General features: G+C 41.5%; 1 protein-coding gene across 1 annotated transcript in view; it reads right to left on the bottom strand.

Annotated features, from left to right (window-relative positions):
• LOC117258763 (voltage-gated potassium channel subunit beta-2-like) overlaps positions 1-20,255 on the bottom strand; it is a 221,063-nt gene that overhangs the window by 184,961 nt on the left and 15,847 nt on the right. The gene's annotated exons all lie outside the window — the stretch shown is intronic.

The raw sequence follows: 20,255 nt of genomic DNA, 5'->3' as shown, positions 1-20,255 counted from the left end.
GTTAGGAAAAAAGTATTTACCGTTGTAGGTATGAATAACATTATGTGTATTAAGGGTTATCATGTCCACCTAATCAGAAGTTTGGAGGGTATTAAGAGGAATATTGGATTTCTCCATAACACTAACTTTTTAGCACAATAGCTAACGTTATATTTGATAATAAAACAAGCTGAGTCCGGTAACACTTTACAATAACCATCATTTATAAACGTAAACAGATAGTTTATTAGTGTTTAACCATCATTATAAACGGTAAATAGACCATTTATAAATGGTAAATAGATAGTATATTAATGTAAGTTAATAGTTAATGAAATTATAATTAATAATGCTTATTAATTATTAATGGACTATTTATTAACGGTTTATAGTTGCACTCATTATAACATTTTTAACAATATATTAAACATTTATTAATGATGTCCAAATGATTTATATACCTTTAAGTAACTGGTTGTAAAACATCAATAAACATTAAATATGTAGAAGACCTCTTATTTGTACCACTTTGTAAATGGTTAATATTTGGTTCATAAACTATCGATAAACATTACTTAGATGGTTATTGTAAAGTTGCAACTGATGTTTGTAATACTTTGTAAATTAGATTAGATTAGATTAGATTAACATTATTGCCCACCTTAGTGGAAAATTGTCTTTGGCTCCTCCAACATTAAGTTACATTACAAACAAAGTCACAAGACACTTCCCACCATACATCACAAAAAAATGGTGCAAATAGACAACAAATACCAGCAGATGAATGGTATAGCAGGTGACAATATAAACCAGATAAAACACTTAAAATTCTTTGCTTTTCCTGGTGCTGTCATTTTGCATTCAGTGCTTGTATGGCATATGGAATGAAAGATTTCTTATATATGTTACGGCTCGCCCTCGGGGCCCTGAATCGGCGGCCGGATGGAAGCAATTCAAACTGTGAATTTAAAGGGTGTGAAGCATCTCCAGATATCTGTCTGGCCTTCCTATCTACTGCCCTGTTAAATACCTCACAGAGCTGTTGTTGGGGCTTACCAACCACTTTCCCTGCAACCTTGACAATAGTGGAGAGCTTGTTTTTACACTCAAATTGCCATTCCAGGCAGTTATGTTGAACTGCAGTACACTTTCAACCAGGCCTCTGTATGCCATTTCAAGTATATGTTGATTTACACCAAAGCTCTGGTGTAAGTCATGGGTAATAATTGGTTTATTAACCATCTATAAACATTACTTAGATGGTTATTGTAAAGTTGCAACTAATGTTTGCAATAATTATTTAATGATTAATAAGCTGCTTGTAAACAATCAAGTAACATTTATTTGGCACCATTAAATTTTTTATTGGTGATCTCTTAGAGAGATCATTTCTTTACCAATAACAGAATTGCAGTTGATTTTTATGATCAACTTTAAACACATTTCTGACAAAACCTTAAAGTCAATGTTGATTTGCAGCACTGCACTACAAATAAACAGGGTGGGAGAAAGACGAGATTTAAAAAAGTCAACACAACAGATAATTAATAAAACCTTTATTACAAAACTGCAATTGCCATGCAAACATTATTTTTTAAAATATTTAATATGAAAGTGAAACAAAAATTAGGGCTGGCCTGATAAATTTGAAAAATGTTTGTCTTAAATTTAAATGAAAAGTAACAGTGAAAATTACCTTTAACAGTAGCCTACTATTCTGTATTAATAAATAACGTCCAGTGGCAAATGGTCATGTTTAAGCTTTTTACATAACATATGTTCCAATATCACGGCAGCCGGATCCCCAGCCAATTACTTCTGCTCCCTCTTAATGTATGGTATGAGCTTACCCGCTGCTTTATTTTTAGCTATTTTGGCCCTGACTTCTGCATCATTTTGAATCATGTATTCAAATTTGCTGAAAAAGTCAGCTATCTTATCTCTTTTATGGAATCCTGCCAGTAGCTTTTCAAACTTCTCTGGGCAAGCTATGGCAAGCTCCGGGATTGCCGCTTTACATCTCACTGTCAGCTCTGTTACACCAGCGAATGCACATGCTTTGCCCAATTTCTTTCCACTGTTGTATGCTCTCAACACCCTCTTGTATCTGGCAATGATCTCCGTGGGACGACAGGCTACAAAAGTAAGAGAAGGGTTAATAAATAAGGATGAACTGGTCAATCAATAAATCACAAAGTAGCACACAACTACTGGGATATCTCAATTTTCAAACCCTAACGGCACAGCTGATAATTCACCATATCCAATTCAACTTCTACAGCTGTGACTAGTCTTACATCATCGCAAGTATTTATATTTGTATGCATAGCTAGCTGCTATGCTTACTACTGCAGTAATCTAATTCAGTAGTAAAATAAATTAGCTCAATGTGCCAAGAATTACATTTGAAAAACCAGAGGTGGAAAGTAACTAATTACATTTACTCACGATACTGTAATTGAGTAGTTTTTTTTGTGTGTAATTTTTTCAGCAGTTTTTGAAATCTGTAATTTTACTTTTACTTAGGTAAATTTTGATTTAAGTATTGTACTTTGCTACGTTTGAAATCACATCCATTACTAAGTAAAAACAAAACAAAAACAAAATGTTTTCGGCTAAATGGAAACCAAAATGGTGAATCTCGTGTGGAATTGACCCAGAACAAGCTGCCGGTGCTGGCGAGTTACTGGAGAGAGAGATGGAGGAGGGTGGGAATGCTTCGGCAGAAGCACTAGCAGACGCAGCAGTTGAAATGAACGAAGAAACAAACGAAACAAAAGAAAACCGCGTGTGCGCAGTCCCGTTTATAATTATCAGTCAGAAAAATGTGGCCCGAACCGCACTCTTGTGTGCCCACCTGTATGTGTATTTGCATGAAATTATGTGACTATTGCACAAGAACAGAACACATTGCGATGGCGATGCTCTAATGATATTGTGCAGCCCTAAATTGAATTGAATTCTATGGTTCATCATAGAAAAATAACCAGTTTTTGGATTGGATTTATGACCCCTGGACCATTTTTGCACTGCATAGGAGTGACCCCCATCAAGTTGTTAGAAGTAACTTCTACTTTAAGTACATTTTAAACAAACTACTTTTTACTTTTACTTGAGTAGATTTTTACATGGGTAGCTTTACTTGTACTTAAGTAGATTTTCATCAAAGTAAAGGTACTTTTACTTGAGTAGAATTTTTCAGTACTTTTTCCACCTCTGTGAAAAACACATCTCTTTCCAGAAATCAAAACATGGTTACTCAAGATAATCCACAAACCTTGTGAACAGTTTCATGGAAAACTATTATGGCCGTCATCTTGGGTAGAAAATAGTTCTCTATGAGACTGCTCACAACAATGACTGTGGATAATCTTGAATTACCAGGTCATGATTTCTATAAGGAAACATTGCCTTCGAGTTTGTCCAATGTATTTTTTGGCGCTTTGAGCACCACAAACCCAGTGCCATTCAACTCCATTGTATTGGGGTGATAGTAGACATCTCTTCAGCTGATGTCTCTAAAACTTGCCAAATCACACAGAGACTATCTTGATAGATTGATATCACTCTGGGGAAGAGGAAAAATATGTTGGTGTTTTTTCTTTTGCATTTTTTTGTAAACTTCTCCTTTAAATGATAGGTTATGCTAGATAAGTGCAACCACTTTGGTAATGAAATGGTTAGAATTTCAAACAAAAATTTACATCCCTAAGCACAAATGTTTCAGATTTCTAATCTAACATCAATTAGGGGTGTCAAATTATCGTGTTAATTGCAAATAATTAATTACAGCCATATTTAACGCGCTATGTTTTTTGATCGCGTTAATCTCATTTTTAATCTCTAACTTTACTGTTTCTGTATGCCACAGAGTTGCCTTTTATAAAATCCGTCTGCAGGCGTATGATTGGGCTTCTTTGTGCTTGAGTTGTGGGAGAGCTGCAGCGCTACAGAGCAGAGCCCAGCATCAGCATTGATGACTGTCCCCTGCAGTGGTGGTCTGCTCACTCAGGAGCCTATGAAAAGCTGTCCGCCCTAGCACGCAAGCATCTGACCTCCCCGGCAACCTCCGTGCCTTGTTTGCCGAAAAATTCGGGACAGTCCCGAAATCCAAGCAGTTGTCCTGAATCCTGAATCCTGGCCTGATTGTCTCGAAAATTACACTAGAGCAGAGTCTGGAGTAGTTATTGCCCAATAAAACATTAAAAACTGATCATAGTGGTTGAGTTGTCATGTAGCTCCCACCGGCTGCACATTGGCTGCAGCAGTTCCTACATGAGTTGCAGCCACAAGGACAGGGAAAGTGCAGGCAGCCACGAGAAGGAGTGATTTGCACATTGCAGTGCAGCCTCTTGTTCTAACTGTTCAAAACTGTTCTATAAACTGATATAGCTGTAACGAATGTACCAGGTGTCTTTTATTTTGTTAGCTTTTATTTTTCATTAAGTTTAAAGGACAAGTGCACTTACATTGATCACTTCCATGAAATAAAACCAGAAATTGAAAAGAGGAAAATAATTTAGAAAACTGTTAAAATAAAATTAGGGAACTGACCACAGATGTATTGTTTCTGTGTGTTTTTACATCTATTGTTGTGTTAATCTGCAGCTATGCTTTTAATGAAGCTGACATGTCATGACAGTCAAACATCCCCCTGGTGGTCGAGACTGAAGGTTGCAGCACTCTTTATTGTGTGTTATTGTTGAAAACAATAAATATGACTTTATAAAACCACTTTTTGTAATATCTATCAATCTTTTGATCATCTGCCACAATAATGTAATGAATTTAAATGAAAATACCTCAAGTTGAGGGCTTTTCTCAGCAATTTTGAGATGAGATTAAAAAAGAGATTAATTAGATCAATTAATTACAGATCATAGTTAATTAATCTCTCCATTTTTTAAATCTCTTGACAGCACTAACATCAATAAAACTTTTTTAAATAGGAACCCTTCCCCGTTATTCACCTCTTCTGCCAAGTGTCTTTTCTTTTGCCACCTTCTTCTTCTTCATCCCCTTTTCGATGTGGCTTTTTTTGTTGTCCCTATTCTTTTTGTACCGTTTTCTTCTTTTCTTCTCATCTTCTGAAAAGGAGGAGGAGGACGAGGAGGAGGAGGAGCTGGAATTGTCAGATGAAAAGGAGGAGGTGGCTGATGAGGAGGGGGGGGGGGGGGGGGCGGGGAGGGTGCAGATGAGGATGTTGACTCCGTCACTACAGCATTGCCCTGGGCTAAAAAGAAGAGAAAATTGTGTAGTGTAAATAATGATAATAATAATAATAATAATAATAATAATAATAATAATAATAACTAGAACTGCAAGCAGTTATAAAAGGGGTCCAAGCCTCCCCGCGCAGCTCGGCCTCCACGCCCCATAGAGCCCTCGATAGTCGGCCCCAAAAGACGACGGGCTATGGTCAAGCGTCAGGACACAGGCCAACGTCTGAGCTGCAGTATTCACCGTAATGGGAAGTGCATTGGAAGTACTAAAGGCTGAATGCGTTTGTTGCAATAAGTCACACCCACTTTGACCAATCATTACCAAACTTTGCGGCTGGCCTCAGGACTGTCCCCACATCAGACTCACCTATTTTTGTACAAATCTGATCAACTTTTATGAAATGTGATATTTCTGGGTTTACAGCATCCACCAGTGGCCAGTTTGGGCCAAATTTGGCACCAAGCCTCTGAACAACCTCTGGAATAAGTGTGTTAAGTGTCATGTTGATATATTTTAGTCTGACAAAAATATGCAACAATATGTGTATTTTAGCTAGCAAAAAGTTTTTGTCGTTTATAATTCACACATTTTTTACTGGGCAAAATTCTTTTGATAACTTTAGATCAGGTCCATCGTAAGAGTTGACTTGCCAAGTTTCATGCAGTTTGGACAAAATCTGTAGGAGGAGTTTGAAAAAGTAGGTTTTGGATATGTGGCGACTTAGTGAAGGAAATGTATGGCCGAAGTGGGCAGGGCCTATGTCAGCAAATCCAGCTCTATGTAGCGAATACGTGGATATAAAGTTTATGGATATGTGATTTAAAATGTGAAAGTAACAGGAAAAAATGCATTTGCATCTGTTATAGCGCCACCTAGTGGAGTAACTGCACAATTTTTGGTAAGGTAGGTCTGTGTCCTATTCTACATGTACTCTATAAATTTCACAGCCCTCAGTACAATACTTCAGCTGAAACAAATGTTTGTTGTTTATCTTGTAATAAGCCATGCCCACTTCGACTACTCATGACCACCTTCAATATATGGCCTCAGAAATGGCCCTACATCATACCCACCAAATTTCATAAAAATAGCCGTTTATGAGATATAAACTTCCCATGTTTATAGCGCCCCCTAGTGGCCAATGTTCACCAACTTCGGGTCACACCCTCACAGTCACATACTAACTAAGGATCTCAGGTTTGGGTTGAATAGCTTTCAATTTGACAAAGATATGGAACAGTTTGTGTTTTCATATGTAGCTACAAAAATTTGTTCATCAATTATTCGTACATTTTTTGACTGGGCAAAATTCTTTTGACAACTTACGAGCATAACCAGATGTGGCCACGTGCGTTCAGGGGTGGACCCTCATCACACGTGAAATTTCGAGCAAATTGGACAATGCATGAAGGATTTATATCAAGTTGATGTTCCGTGGCGAAGGATGAAAAGTCACCACTGCTGCGGCCTGCAACATGACAGGACACGTGTGTCACTGTGGAGATTCATCAACTTCATTGTCATGTGGCCACAAAATGTAGTTGATCAAGTCAGGAGCTTGAGGTTGGTGTTTGTCAGTGTAAAAGATGGTATTTCCTGTTTCCACAAGGGGGCGCCATGAGCAAGATTGCCTATGAGCATATGGAGGCATTGAGGGCGGGGCTCTTATCATGTACAGAAATTTTGAAGCAGTTTGGATAAATTATGTGGGAGAGAGAGCTACTTGAATATGCATGGCGATGGATCAAAAATGGCAGCGCCATAGTGGCCACGCCCTTTGACCTACAGACATGCAGAGCACAACTTTTGAGCAGCATGGTCTCTGGATGATCTGTAAAAAATTTGAAGTCGATTGGATGAAATCCCTAGGACTAATTCGTTAAAATACAACATGTGGAAATCATGACAAAATGACAAGTCAAAATCAAAATGGCCGACTTCATGTTTGGAGTAGACCATTGGTGCCAAAGATTTTTATGTGCGTCTGGACAACATACACATGTGTACCAATTTTCATGTTCCAACTCCAAAAAAAACCCTATGGGGAGGGTTTTTTGAAAATTTCAAGGGGGCGCTATAGAGGCATTTTGTTCCCCCCATGGGTGACACCCCTATCAGATGTATGAGCTCACCATTCTTGACCTGTGTATCAGTTTTCATGAGGAGATGAGGTCGTTGAAGCCATCAAAAAGCCAAACGTATTTGGTGGCGAGGGAGGCACCATAGCAAATCGCCGTAACGAAAAAATTCAAAACAAAATGGCCAACTTCCTGTTGGGATTTCACCATGACATCAAGAGACAGTTTTGGGTGTCTCAGTATGATACATGTGCTTACCAAATTTCGTTTGCCTACGACAAACTAACCTCAATGGGGAGGGGTTTTTGAAAATTTGTAGGGGGCGCTATTTCGACATTTCGCGTCGACCATGTGCAACCGCCCAAAAATATTGAATTTCAGATGCGGTCGGACGAAATTGGGTCACAAAGTCGTTGCTCGGGCCCTAATAATAATAATCATTTGAAAAACAATAGGGACCTCGCAGTTTGAGACCTGCTCGGGCCCTAACAATAATAATAATAATAATTCCTTCAGTTTCAATAGGGCCTTCGCACTGCTAGATGCTCGGGCCCTAATAATAAACAGCACAATTTCAATAGGGTCCTCCGCGGACGACTTCATCGTTGCTCGGACCTTAATAAACAGTGAGATTTCAATAGGGTCCTCGGATGACATCGTCATTGCTCTGGCCCTAAAAATCCTTGCATTTCAATAGGGTCTTCGCACTGCTAGGTGCTCGGGCCCTAATAAACAGTGCGATTACAATAGGGTCCTCACGGACAACTTTGTCGTCGCTTGGGCCCTAATAATAAACAGCGCGATTACAATAGGGTCCTCACGGATGACTTTGTCGTCGCTCAGGCCCTAATAATAATAATGAACAGCGCAATTTCATTGGGTTCCTTCGCGGACGACTTCGTCGTCACTTGGGCCCTAATAATAACAAACAGTGCAATTTCAATAGGGTCCTCCGCGGCCGACTTCGTCGTCGCTCGGGCCCTAATAATAATAAACAGCACGATTTCAATAGGGTCCTCCACGGACGACTTCATTGTCACTCGGGCCCTAATACACTGCTCAAAAAAATAAAGGGAACACTTAAACAACACAATGTAACTCCAAGTCAATCACACTTCTGTGAAATCAAACTGTCCACTTAAGAAGCAACACTCATTGACAATCAATTTCACATGCTGTTGTGCAAATGGAATAGACAACAGGTGGAAATTATAGGCAATTAGCAAGACACCCCCATTAAAGGAGTGGTTCTGCAGGTGGTGACCACAGACCACTTCTCAGTTCCTATGCTTTCTGGCTGATGTTTTGGTCACTTTTGAATGCTGGCGGTGCTTTCACTCTAGTGGTAGCATGAGACGGAGTCTACAACCCACACAAGTGGCTCAGGTAGCGCAGCTCATCCAGGATGGCACATCAATGCGAGCTGTGGCAAGAAGGTTTGCTGTGTCTGTCAGTGTAGTGTCCAGAGCATGGAGGCGCTACCAGGAGACAGGCCAGTACATCAGGAGACGTGGAGGAGGCCGTAGGAGGGCAACAACCCAGCAGCAGGACCGCTACCTCCGCCTTTGTGCAAGGAGGAACAGGAGGAGCACTGCCAGAGCCCTGCAAAATGACCTCCAGCAGGCCACAAATGTGCATGTGTCTGCTCAAACGGTCAGAAACAGACTCCATGAGGGTGGTATGAGGGCCCGACGTCCACAGGTGGGGGTTGTGCTTACAGCCCAACACCGTGCAGGACGTTTGGCATTTGCCAGAGAACACCAAGATTGGCAAATTCGCCACTGGCGCCCTGTGCTCTTCACAGATGAAAGCAGGTTCACACTGAGCACATGTGACAGACGTGACAGAGTCTGGAGACGCCGCGGAGAACGTTCTGCTGCCTGCAACATCCTCCAGCATAACCGGTTTGGCAGTGGGTCAGTAATGGTGTGGGGTGGTATTTGGGGTGGCTTGGTATTTATTTTGGGGGGCCGCACAGCCCTCCATGTGCTCGCCAGAGGTAGCCTGACTGCCATTAGGTACCGAGATGAGATCCTCAGACCCATTGTGAGACCATATGCTGGTGTGGTTGGCCCTGGGTTCCTCCTAATGCAAGACAATGCTAGACCTCATGTGGCTGGAGTGTGTCAGCAGTTCCTGCAAGACGAAGGCATTGATGCTATGGACTGGCCCGCCCGTTCCCCAGACCTGAATCCAATTGAGTACATCTGGGACATCATGTCTCACTCCATCCACCAAGGCCACGTTGCACCACAGACTGTCCAGGAGTTGGCGGATGCTTTAGTCCAGGTCTGGGAGGAGATCCCTCAGGAGACCATCTGCCACCTCATCAGGAGCATGCCCAGGCGTTGTAGGGAGGTCATACAGGCACGTGGAGGCCACACACACTACTGAGCCTCATTTTGACTTGTTTTAAGGACGTTACATCAAAGTTGGATCAGCCTGTAGTGTGTTTTTCCACTTTAATTTTGAGTGTGACTCCAAATCCAGACCTCCATGGGTTAATAAATTTGATTTCCATTGATAATTTTTGTGTGATTTTGTTGTCAGCACATTCAACTATGTAAAGAATAAAGTATTTAATAAGAATTTTTCATTCATTCAGATCTGGGATGTGTTATTTTAGTGTTCCCTTTATTTTTTTGAGCAGTGTAATAATATTAATAAACAGCGTCAACTCATTTATGTCAAAGTTAGACATCGCATGCAGGAGTGACTTTGCATATCTTTGATACAGTGCTGGAATGACATATTTCACATTTTGTATCACTTCCTCTTTCCACTAGAGGGAGTTGGAGAGCGCACTAATTATACATCATGTTTTTTACATCAAATATACACCACAGCATTCGGATAAATTGAAAGGTAAGTGTTTGCTGAGACATAGTTCCTGTCACCACTAGGTGGCACTATGAGTATCAGGAAATATGGTCATATGAATGTTTTCAGGGCAGGACTAATATGAATCATATGAAGTTTGGTGGATATCGGATCATTTCCACCAAATTTATAGCAATTTCATTTTTCATGGCAAGACCTCAAAATTCAACACTACGCAGCGGGCACGCCATTCAACATTGGGCAGATCCTGTAATAACTTTTGGTTGCGACATAGTCACGCTTACATACACCAAGTTTGGAGCCAATCTGCTTAAATCTGTAGGACAAGTTTGTTAATTTTCAAGCCCTGGAAATGGGCAAAAATGCACAAGTAAATTCAAAATGGCAGACTTCCTGTATGGTTTGGAGCATGGCTCCAAGAGGCTTTCTTGTACGTGATAGAGTGTTACAGGTGCCTACCAAGTTTCATACATGCAGGTCAAACCAGCTTTGGGGGCTGCTTAATTGAAATATTCTAGGGGGTGCTGTTGAGCCATCTTGGTGCATCAAAGCACAAAAATCACATCAGACAACAGGACTTGTGGCCTGTGATGTGTATGCCAGGTTTGGTGAGTTTTCAAGCATCCCTTGTCCCTTCAAAACAACATTGTGTTTGATGGCGAAAAAGGCGGCGCCACGGTGACAGCGTCTGATGAAAACTCAAAAGCTTCATTTTTAAGCATCATCAAGGTCTAAGGACTTAGACCAGCAAGTCTGAGGTGGGTCTGATTAACCTGCTAGAAGCGGGACATCAAAGAATGTATAAAGTAACTTTCTGTTGCCAGAAGGTGGCGCTATGGCAGTGATTCAAAATTCCTCTGTAGATGTGTTCAGGGCTGGACTGTCATCATATGTGTGAAGTTTTGGCAAGATATTCCCATGTGGAGTCAAGTTACAGCAACGTTTATCATCACGGCGAAACATCAAAGTTCGCCGCCAGGCCATGGCCACGCCCTTCGACAAAAACTCACAGTTTCCACAATAAAGCATCATCAACGTCTTATGACTTTTTTCACCAAGTTTGAAGTGGATCTGGTCAAGTCTGTAGGAGATGTACATTAAAGTCTAAAACATGACATTTCCTGTTGTCAGTAGGGGGCGCTATGTTTATCTCTAATTATTGACATGTAGATGAGTTCAGGGCGGGACTGTCATCAATCCTGTGAAGTTTGGGCAAGATTGGACCATGTATACTGGAGTTATAAACTACTTCCTGTTTAGTGGCGAGACCCCTAACTTTGACGCCATCCCACGGTCACACGCATTGACGAAAACTCAAGCTTTTGATAACTTTTCATCTTCAAGGTCTTGGGATGGGACAGACCAAGGTTTGAAGTCAATCGGATGAAATCTCTAGGACTAATTCGTTCATTTATGACCCCTGGAAATGGCCAAAAATGCATCAAAATTGCACAGTAAATTCACAATGGTGGACTTCCTGTTGGGTTTACAGCATGCGTCCAAGAGGCTTTTTTGTACGTCTCTGAGCGTTACATAAGCCTACCAAGTTTCCTACATGTAGGTTAAACTAGTAGCTTTATTTCGTCTTTGTGCTTCACTGCAGTTGAGGCAGTGGTCATATATCTGGAAGAACAAAACTGATTTTGATACTGAGATTAGGTACAGTACAGGCCAAAAGTTTGGACACACCTTCTCATTCAATGTGTTTTCTTTATTTTCATGACTATTTACATGGTAGATTCTCACTGAAGGCATCAAAACTATGAATGAACACATGTGGAGTTATGTACTTAACAAAAAAAGGTGAAATAACTGAAAACATGTTTTATATTCTAGTTTCTTCAAAATAGCCACCCTTTGCTCTGATTACTGCTTTGCACACTCTTGGCATTCTCTCCATGAGCTTCAAGAGGTAGTCACCTGAAATGGTTTTCCAACAGTCTTGAAGGAGTTCCCAGAGGTGTTTAGCACTTGTTGGCCCCTTTGCCTTCACTCTGCGGACTGTGGAGGCCAGGTCATCTGCCGCAGCACTCCATCACTCTCCTTCTTGGTCAAATAGCCCTTACACAGCCTGGAGGTGTGTTTGGGGTCATTGTCCTGTTGAAAAATAAATGATCGTCCAACTAAACGCAAACCGGATGGGATGGCATGTCGCTGCAGGATGCTGTGGTAGCCATGCTGGTTCAGTGTGCCTTCAATTTTGAATAAATCCCCAACAGTGTCACCAGCAAAACACCCCCACACCATCACACCTCCTCCTCCATGCTTCACAGTGGGAACCAGGCATGTGGAATCCATCCGTTCACCTTTTCTGCTTCTCACAAAGACACGGCGGTTGGAACCAAAGATCTCAAATTTGGACTCATCAGACCAAAGCACAGATTTCCACTGGTCTAATGTCCATTCCATGTGTTTCTTGGCCCAAACAAATCTCTTCTGCTTGTTGCCTCTCCTTAGCAGTGGTTTCCTAGCAGCTATTTGACCATGAAGGCCTGATTGGCGCAGTCTCCTCTTAACAGTTGTTCTAGAGATGGGTCTGCTGCTAGAACTCTGTGTGGCATTCATCTGGTCTCTGATCTGAGCTGCTGTTAACTTGCCATTTCTGAGGCTGGTGACTCGGATGAACTTATCCTCAGAAGCAGAGGTGACTCTTGGTCTTCCTTTCCTGGGTCGGTCCTCATGTGTGCCAGTTTCATTGTAGCGCTTGATGGTTTTTGCGACTCCACTTGGGGACACATTTAAAGTTTTTGCAATTTTCTGGACTGACTGACCTTCATTTCTTAAAGTAATGATGGCCACTGGTTTTTCTTTAGTTAGCTGATTGGTTCTTGCCATAATATGAATTTTAACAGTTGTCCAATAGGGCTGTCGGCTGTGTATTAACCTGACTTCTGCACAACACAACTGATGGTCCCAACCCCATTGATAAAGCAAGAAATTCCACTAATTAACCCTGATAAGGCACACCTGTGAAGTGGAAACCATTTCAGGTGACTACCTCTTGAAGCTCATGGAGAGAATGCCAAGAGTGTGCAAAGCAGTAATCAGAGCAAAGAGTGGCTATTTTGAAGAAACTAGAATATAAAACATGTTTTCAGTTATTTCACCTTTTTTTGTTAAGTACATAACTCCACATGTGTTCATTCATAGTTTTGATGCCTTCAGTGAGAATCTACCATGTAAATCGTCATGAAAATAAAGAAAACGCATTGAATGAGAAGGTGTGTCCAAACTTTTGGCCTGTACTGTATGTAGAGAAAGTAGGTTTGAGGAGAAAGAAAAACACTTACCCCAACTTTCTGGCAAAGGGAGGCCATCTCCTTGTTCAATTTCCGGATTTTCAGTCTCAGCAGATTCTCTTTTCTTAGCCTTTTTAATCATGACTGCTGCTGTTTGACTCATGCCTGAAAATGAGAGGAATAAAGTTGAGTGCATCTAAATTCATGTTGTAAAAAATGTTAAGTACATGTCATAATTATGTGAAATGCTGGTTAAGGGGGTTGGAACAAAAGTAGAATATTAGAACATAATGGGAGATAGTCTGAACATGATTGTGACTAATGGGTAATGATACTGTACAAAATGTACAGATTCTTTAAAGCCCCAGTTATCCGAATACCAACCGAATGGGCCATTTAACCAATGCGCCGATTTAATAGAACGGAGCACGTAGGCTACTGACCTGTTGCCAAACCCGGTCTCACACCATTTCTTGTCATATTCACAGTTGTTACTGGCCAGCCCTTCGCTTTAAGACGGTGGCCGTGTGGGTGTGACGTAGTAGATGTTGTGGGAAGTAAAGTGACGTGTATGGAGTATGGAGTGTACGGACGGGAATGCACCGTGAAAATAGTACTGTTCATTCTACAGGTGGTTGCAGTCTTTTTACAGTGTTTAGACAGGCTCCAGTTACAGCATAGTCTCTGTGAGAAGGCCCTGTGTTATGTTATGTTTTCCTGCTGTAGAGGATAAATAAATGTGCCTCTGCACGGACGTTAGCTCTGCATCTTCATTCTTCAAGCAGAATTGGTCCGGCAACGAGCCAAGTTGTAAAGACAATCTACAGAAAACCAGTGTCTCCCAACTACAGTTCGGAGCACCAGACTGGAGAAGGTAACACAGTCTATCACAGTTAGTCAACAATTGGTATCACCCCCCCTCCCCCCTAAAAAGAAAAAAAAAAAAAAGTTTTTCATGTACTAATTTTTCATAACCATTTATGATCTCAGGACTGACCCCTAACACACACACACACACAAAACAAAATGTTTCCATACACTGGCTTGTAATCCTGGAGGCGAGTGAATTGCTCTCTCCTTGCTCTTTCTTGGCGGTCATCATTTGAGTCTCCCAAGTGCTCGTGGTGGCTTGCAACTGGCTAAATTGTCCGGGCGGTGGTGCACGCTACTTTTTTTTGTTCCATGTGCTGCGGCTGTGTTGCATTCAGTGATTAAAGAATCAACTTTAATGAATCGATGCCGAATCGCCACGTGTCGCATCGAGATGCATCGCAGAATCAATGAATTGCGCATACCCCTAGTGTTGACACAGATCAAGACACAGGTTAAAGTGCAGCCACACAATTTGGTTAAAAAAAGACATTTTAAAGGCGGTATTTTTTTTTGTTGCAATACATAGCCTATATTAAAAAATACAAGAATTTTCACCTGTTGACTTATGGTAAAAAAAAAATTAAAAACAGTGGCGGGGCTTTTACTGACCACAACTGCAGAGGCTACCAGCTTCATTTGAAACAGACTCATTATAAAAAGGGCCGTTATTTATTATTCCCTCTGTGTCTTTATATTTTTACTTTTTATCGGCTCCCGTTGCCTTGATAAAGTTAATGCATGGCGCTGTCATTTCAAACTCAACACTTCCTGAATTTGTCTCAAATTAAGAGCCCCTTATAACCTTGGCTGGGAGAATCCCTCCATTTTCTAAATATGCTTTTATTGTGAAACATTTGTAGGAACTTGTTGTGGAGAAATTAGTGACTTTTATGTTTACATACGGCACTTCAAATGTAGCTCCTGCTGACACTTTTTAGGTGACTACAACAACATTTCGGCTGGCACATGAACAGACACAGTGACTCAAATAATAGTAAAAGTAATAAAGATAGGACAAGAATAACCCGATGACATCACACATGTCGTGAAAGACGACTGGGGATAATTGGTGAGTACCATCTTGTAGTGTGTCATGTCTGTCGGCCAAGTCACGGCACGATTTTATAACTCCACAATCATGTAATGTGATATAGTGACTTTCAGAACGGGCAGAAAAGTTGTGTAGTGTGTATTAGGCATAAATCCTCCTTTACCGTTTCTCTCCCTTGTATGTCGCTCATTTTCAGTGTGTGACTGCAGGTGTGCATGAGAGGGGGAGGGGCTGCTGTTGTCAGAGAGGAGAGCAACAGAGAGAGAGGCGAGTGGAACGGAGCAACGAGCGGAGCTTCAGATCTGCTTTTCTGAAGCAAAACAGAAGTTTACATGTTCTAAAAAAGAGAAAACATGGCATGTCCTGCGATGTGACTATCGCACATGCGCACATCGCGATGCCAATGTTCAAACGATAGTGTGCGTATGTGTAATGACGTGAGGCATTACGTGGTATCGGATTGGTCATAGACTGTACTCGCCGATGCCCGATGCCGCATTTTAGGCAGTATCGGAGGCATTTCCGATACTGGTATCGATATCGGAACAACTGTACTAATTAGAGATTATGTATAATACTACCAACAACTTTTCTGTGGGAAACCCTGGAACGGGAAATAAAGAAAAAATAAAAAGCTTAATATTGAGTGCTCAAGCCACCTAATATAAATGTTTTGCCGGTTAATGCATCTCTGTGAAGTCCCTGCAGCAGCGATCAGCTGATTTCTCTGCTCCCAAAACTGTTACAAATCACTGTTGTAAAATAATGATGTTCTATGGTGTGACAGCGCTGTGGTTAAAGGGCCATATTATGCAAAATTCACTTTATCATGGTTTTCGAACAGTTATTTGCATCCCCTAGCCTGTCTACACACCCCCAGAAATGAGAAAAGTCTGTTCTCTCCCTCTCTTGCTTGCTCCACCTTTCAGAATATATGTACTCAAACATGCCATTTGGAAATTTTCCATTGATGATGTCTATAAGGGAAATTACTCCTCCCCCAGGTTGGTGACACTCTCTTTGACACTCCCCTAGCCAGATGAGGTCTGCCCTCTGAAATTATCTTGCGGGCGCCATTTTTTCCCCCTCGCAAACACTCTGATAAAATGAATATGGCAAGCATGTGAACAAAGCATGGCAGTTGCTGTGTTGTTGCCTGCAGCATCCAGCATAGAGGTTTATTTTCATTCCCTTTGTCTGAGGCTCTGAAGACTCAGTGGATTGATTTCATTTTTAACGGAAATGTACCCTCAAAACTCCCTAAAATGTTCTCTGTGTCCGTCCACCATATTACGGACAACTGCTTTATTAACCTTGGTCCACACAAAGCAGGCTTGACTAAAAGTCTGACAATAAAGCATGGATCTGTACGTGACACATTATCAAATGTGGAAGTTTTACCATTTCGTGTTAGTATACAGTATAATGGCCTGTTTCCAGGAGGGCATACTAGAGGAACTTTTCAGGCTGTGTTAAATCCAGGACCAAGGTGGGAACACACCTCAAAAACACTGTTGTAGGACCTCTGAGACCTATGAGAACTTGTTGTAAATGAGTATAATATGTCACCTTTAAGGTCTGGTTAGGTTTAGCAATAAAAACCACTTAGGTAGAGTTAGGGCAGGGTTGCCAACTCTCACGCATCTGGTGTGTGACACACGCATTCACCTTCCATCTCACAGTCTCACTCTGCCCAACCAATTCTCACGCCAGTGACGAACGCTGGAAAAAAGGCTGGCAGCTGATTATTTTAAATTAATTTCAAACAGCTGGCGCGCCGGGTGGGCAGAGTTGAAGTTTGCAGCCAGACTTCAGAGAGGGGAGAGGAGAGGAGAGGGGCAGACTCCGCCTGACCAGCCTACCGGTTGAGTGAAATGGAGTGCACCCAAATGTTTCTGTGGAAAACTACTCTCTGATTGGTGCACAATCCATATTTGCGCTTTGATTGGGCAACTCTAGTCTCACAGTCAGTCAACTACGGGCCGTTTCACACGCCGGGGAGGACTTTTCAAGTGAACTGAGAGACACTTGACTGACTGAACTTGAAGAAAGGTAAGTCAGCTCACTGGTAGTTTGATGTCTTTGGTAGCGCCCGGACCTCATACTGGATGTCCACTGGATCCGTTGTGTGCGTGATTCAGCCATGGTGCGGACTTGCTCCGTCCATCCTGTGCCGGGCGTCAATGTCCACTGGAACTTTAGCGGGGCACACGCGAGCGGCTGGAATTGTCAGATCGCGAGATCATAATGTCATGCGATAATTTGCGGAAACCCTGGAGGTATAAAGCAGGGCTGGACTGGGACAAAAAAATGGCCCTGGCACACACTACGCTGTTACCAAAATTAAAATAAATCGCAGTAGTACTCTACATGCCCTGGAAGAGAGTACCAAGGCTCGAAAATCAATGTGCTCATTCACTTCTCATGTAGGCTACATCCTGGTGGTAGTAGATGGCCCCGGAGTACACAATGCCTATGGTGAAAGCACTTGCCAAAGAAACTCTACAAGATTTATCATTTCAATTTTTAATAAAATGTGTGCAAGTACAAATAAGATACATATATGTCAGCTTTTTTTGTCCCAGTCCAGCCCTGTACACAGGTCATTGAAAGTCCTTGAATTTATCTGTTTCTGTATGAAATTGCATGAAAACAGGATTTCGCCGTGTGAACTTCACAATTTTCGCGGGGGAGAACCCCCGAACCCCCCGTGAAATCTTTCTGTTTGTCACAACAGGACATATTATTGGATTTTTTTAAGCAGGTGACTATACTACCATAGATTGATGAAATCGACCTTGATCTGCGCCATAAAACAAATATATGTCTATGGATGTATGTGGGGCTTAGGCCTATAGATATGAATATGTAAACGTACACTCAAAAAAAAAAAAAAAAAACGTGCTGCCGTGTCCACGTATGTTTGTGACCACATGCGCCCAAGCAGATATTACGTCACAAGTTAAAATCTTACTCCAGCCCTCTGACCAAAGTTGGCAACCCTGAGTTAGGGAAAGATCATGGTTTGGGTTAAAATAGCCGGTGTTGCACCACAAAAATACCTGTTGTCAAGGCAACAGTAAACAAACTCAAGACAGTTGTTAATGTGACAGCAATCACTTTCTGCATTTAATCTATCTGGCCTTCAGTATTGTTGTAGGCCTATGTGTCCTCTGAATTGTGTGAATCCTTCCTTTATTATTCACACATCTTGATCTGTGGTCCTACCCTGCTGTGCTTATTTGGTTGCAACAACATATCACAATAATAATAGACGACAATGGATTGGCTGTGATTTCTGTGGCAGCTGACAGCTGGCACACTTTGGACCACATGTCATTTGTTTACAAAATTACGTTCACTTAACAAGGAACAGTGTGAACCAGACGAAAACTAAATTGCAACAAAGTGGGGGGGGGGGTTTCGTACTCATTTCGTACTCATTTCGTACTCATGTTTCGTACTCGGTTTCAGTACTGTCCATTTATACACATGGCCTGTGTTTCTAGTCATAGTACTGCAACTCTTCTTTGCATTAGGAAAAGATGACCTTTAATTTTCTGACTTTGAATGCTCGTGGCTTAAACTCACCAGTAAAAAGGATTAAAGCCATAGTTGGTAATCCTGTTCAGAAACACTTCTTGTTATACTGGGTGAAATGGTCCTTCCATCCTGAGAGTAGTCAATACATAATGTGTTCAGAAAAAGGAATGAAAAAAATCCGACCTCTGTGGCAGCTGCAGGCCTGTAAAAACTCTGACCAATCCCTGCCATTCGGTGTGAATGGAAAGAACCAATCAGATGCCTTCATGTCTCATATTGCCTGAGCCCCCCTTCTGTCCCTCCCTCCCTCCTCCCTGCGTGCACTCATCACATGTCACCATTGCCGGAAATATTCAGCACACTCCTCAGCAGAAATACCAAGTTAGCAGGAGTTTGCTGAACAATGGCAGAGAAAATGCAGCCAAAAGTACCACTTCCAGTGTTATTTGTAACGGCTCGCCTCACTAAACAGGCTGGGAAAAGAAATTCAGAGGCAGAAAAGGCTGCGACGAAAAAGGCCTTGGATAAAATGAGAGGACAAACCAGACATCAACAACAGTCCAGCTTTTGAACGGTGGAGACAACTGAGGGAGCTGAAGGGCCTGAAAAGTGATGCAGAGATTGCTGTCTTTCTGTTGGACAGGTAATTATTTGTTTGCTTTGGGGAGGATTTGTTATTTTACTCGGCTCTCCTCTGCTCTGCTGACTGCAGGATGCGCATTCAGACATGTCTGGGCTCGTGGCTTTGGACGGAGCACTGACGGGAGGGGGAGCAGGGGGTGGAGCTTAGAGGAGGTGTTGCTTCCAAATCTTGCTAGCTCTCCAATATTACCAACTATGGCTTTAAGTGTTTAGAATATTTAAAACAAAAGAATGTGGATATTGCTTTCATACAGGAGACTCATTTAAAATCTTCTGATGTTAATAGATTTCAGAACAAATTTTTTAAAGTGCTCTCTTCCTCTTTAGCTCCAAATAAAACTAAAGGTACCTTGATTGTGGTCAGAAGGAGATTAGATTTGGGATCCAACTGTGGGATCCAACAATGAAGGCAGATTTTGCTGTGCTGTTGTCACAATAAATGGCTCTAAGTTCTGATTAGCATCTATTTATGCTCCAAATACTTTCAATATTAACTTCTTTAACAATATTAAGTCAACATTGTTGGATTTCTCTGACTCCATTTTGATTTTGGCTGATGATAATTGATCCTGTAGATACCTCCAAACATGACTCAGCCTTTCGAAAACCAGAATCTTCATATATTACAGCTTTTCTAAAAGACCTAAACATTATTGATTCATTCTTCATTCATTCTTTCCACTAAGGATTATACCTATTTTTCTGCTCGCCATTTATCTTATTCCCACATTGACTTTTTCTTCATCTCTCCTGTGCTCTTGAAATATAATGCCCAGACTACTATAC

The sequence above is a fragment of the Epinephelus lanceolatus genome, chromosome 8 (assembly GCF_041903045.1).
Source record: "Epinephelus lanceolatus isolate andai-2023 chromosome 8, ASM4190304v1, whole genome shotgun sequence".
Lineage (NCBI taxonomy): Eukaryota > Metazoa > Chordata > Actinopteri > Perciformes > Serranidae > Epinephelus > Epinephelus lanceolatus.
Note: the sequence above shows the minus strand (reverse complement) of the source record. Positions and strands in the feature narration are given on the sequence as shown.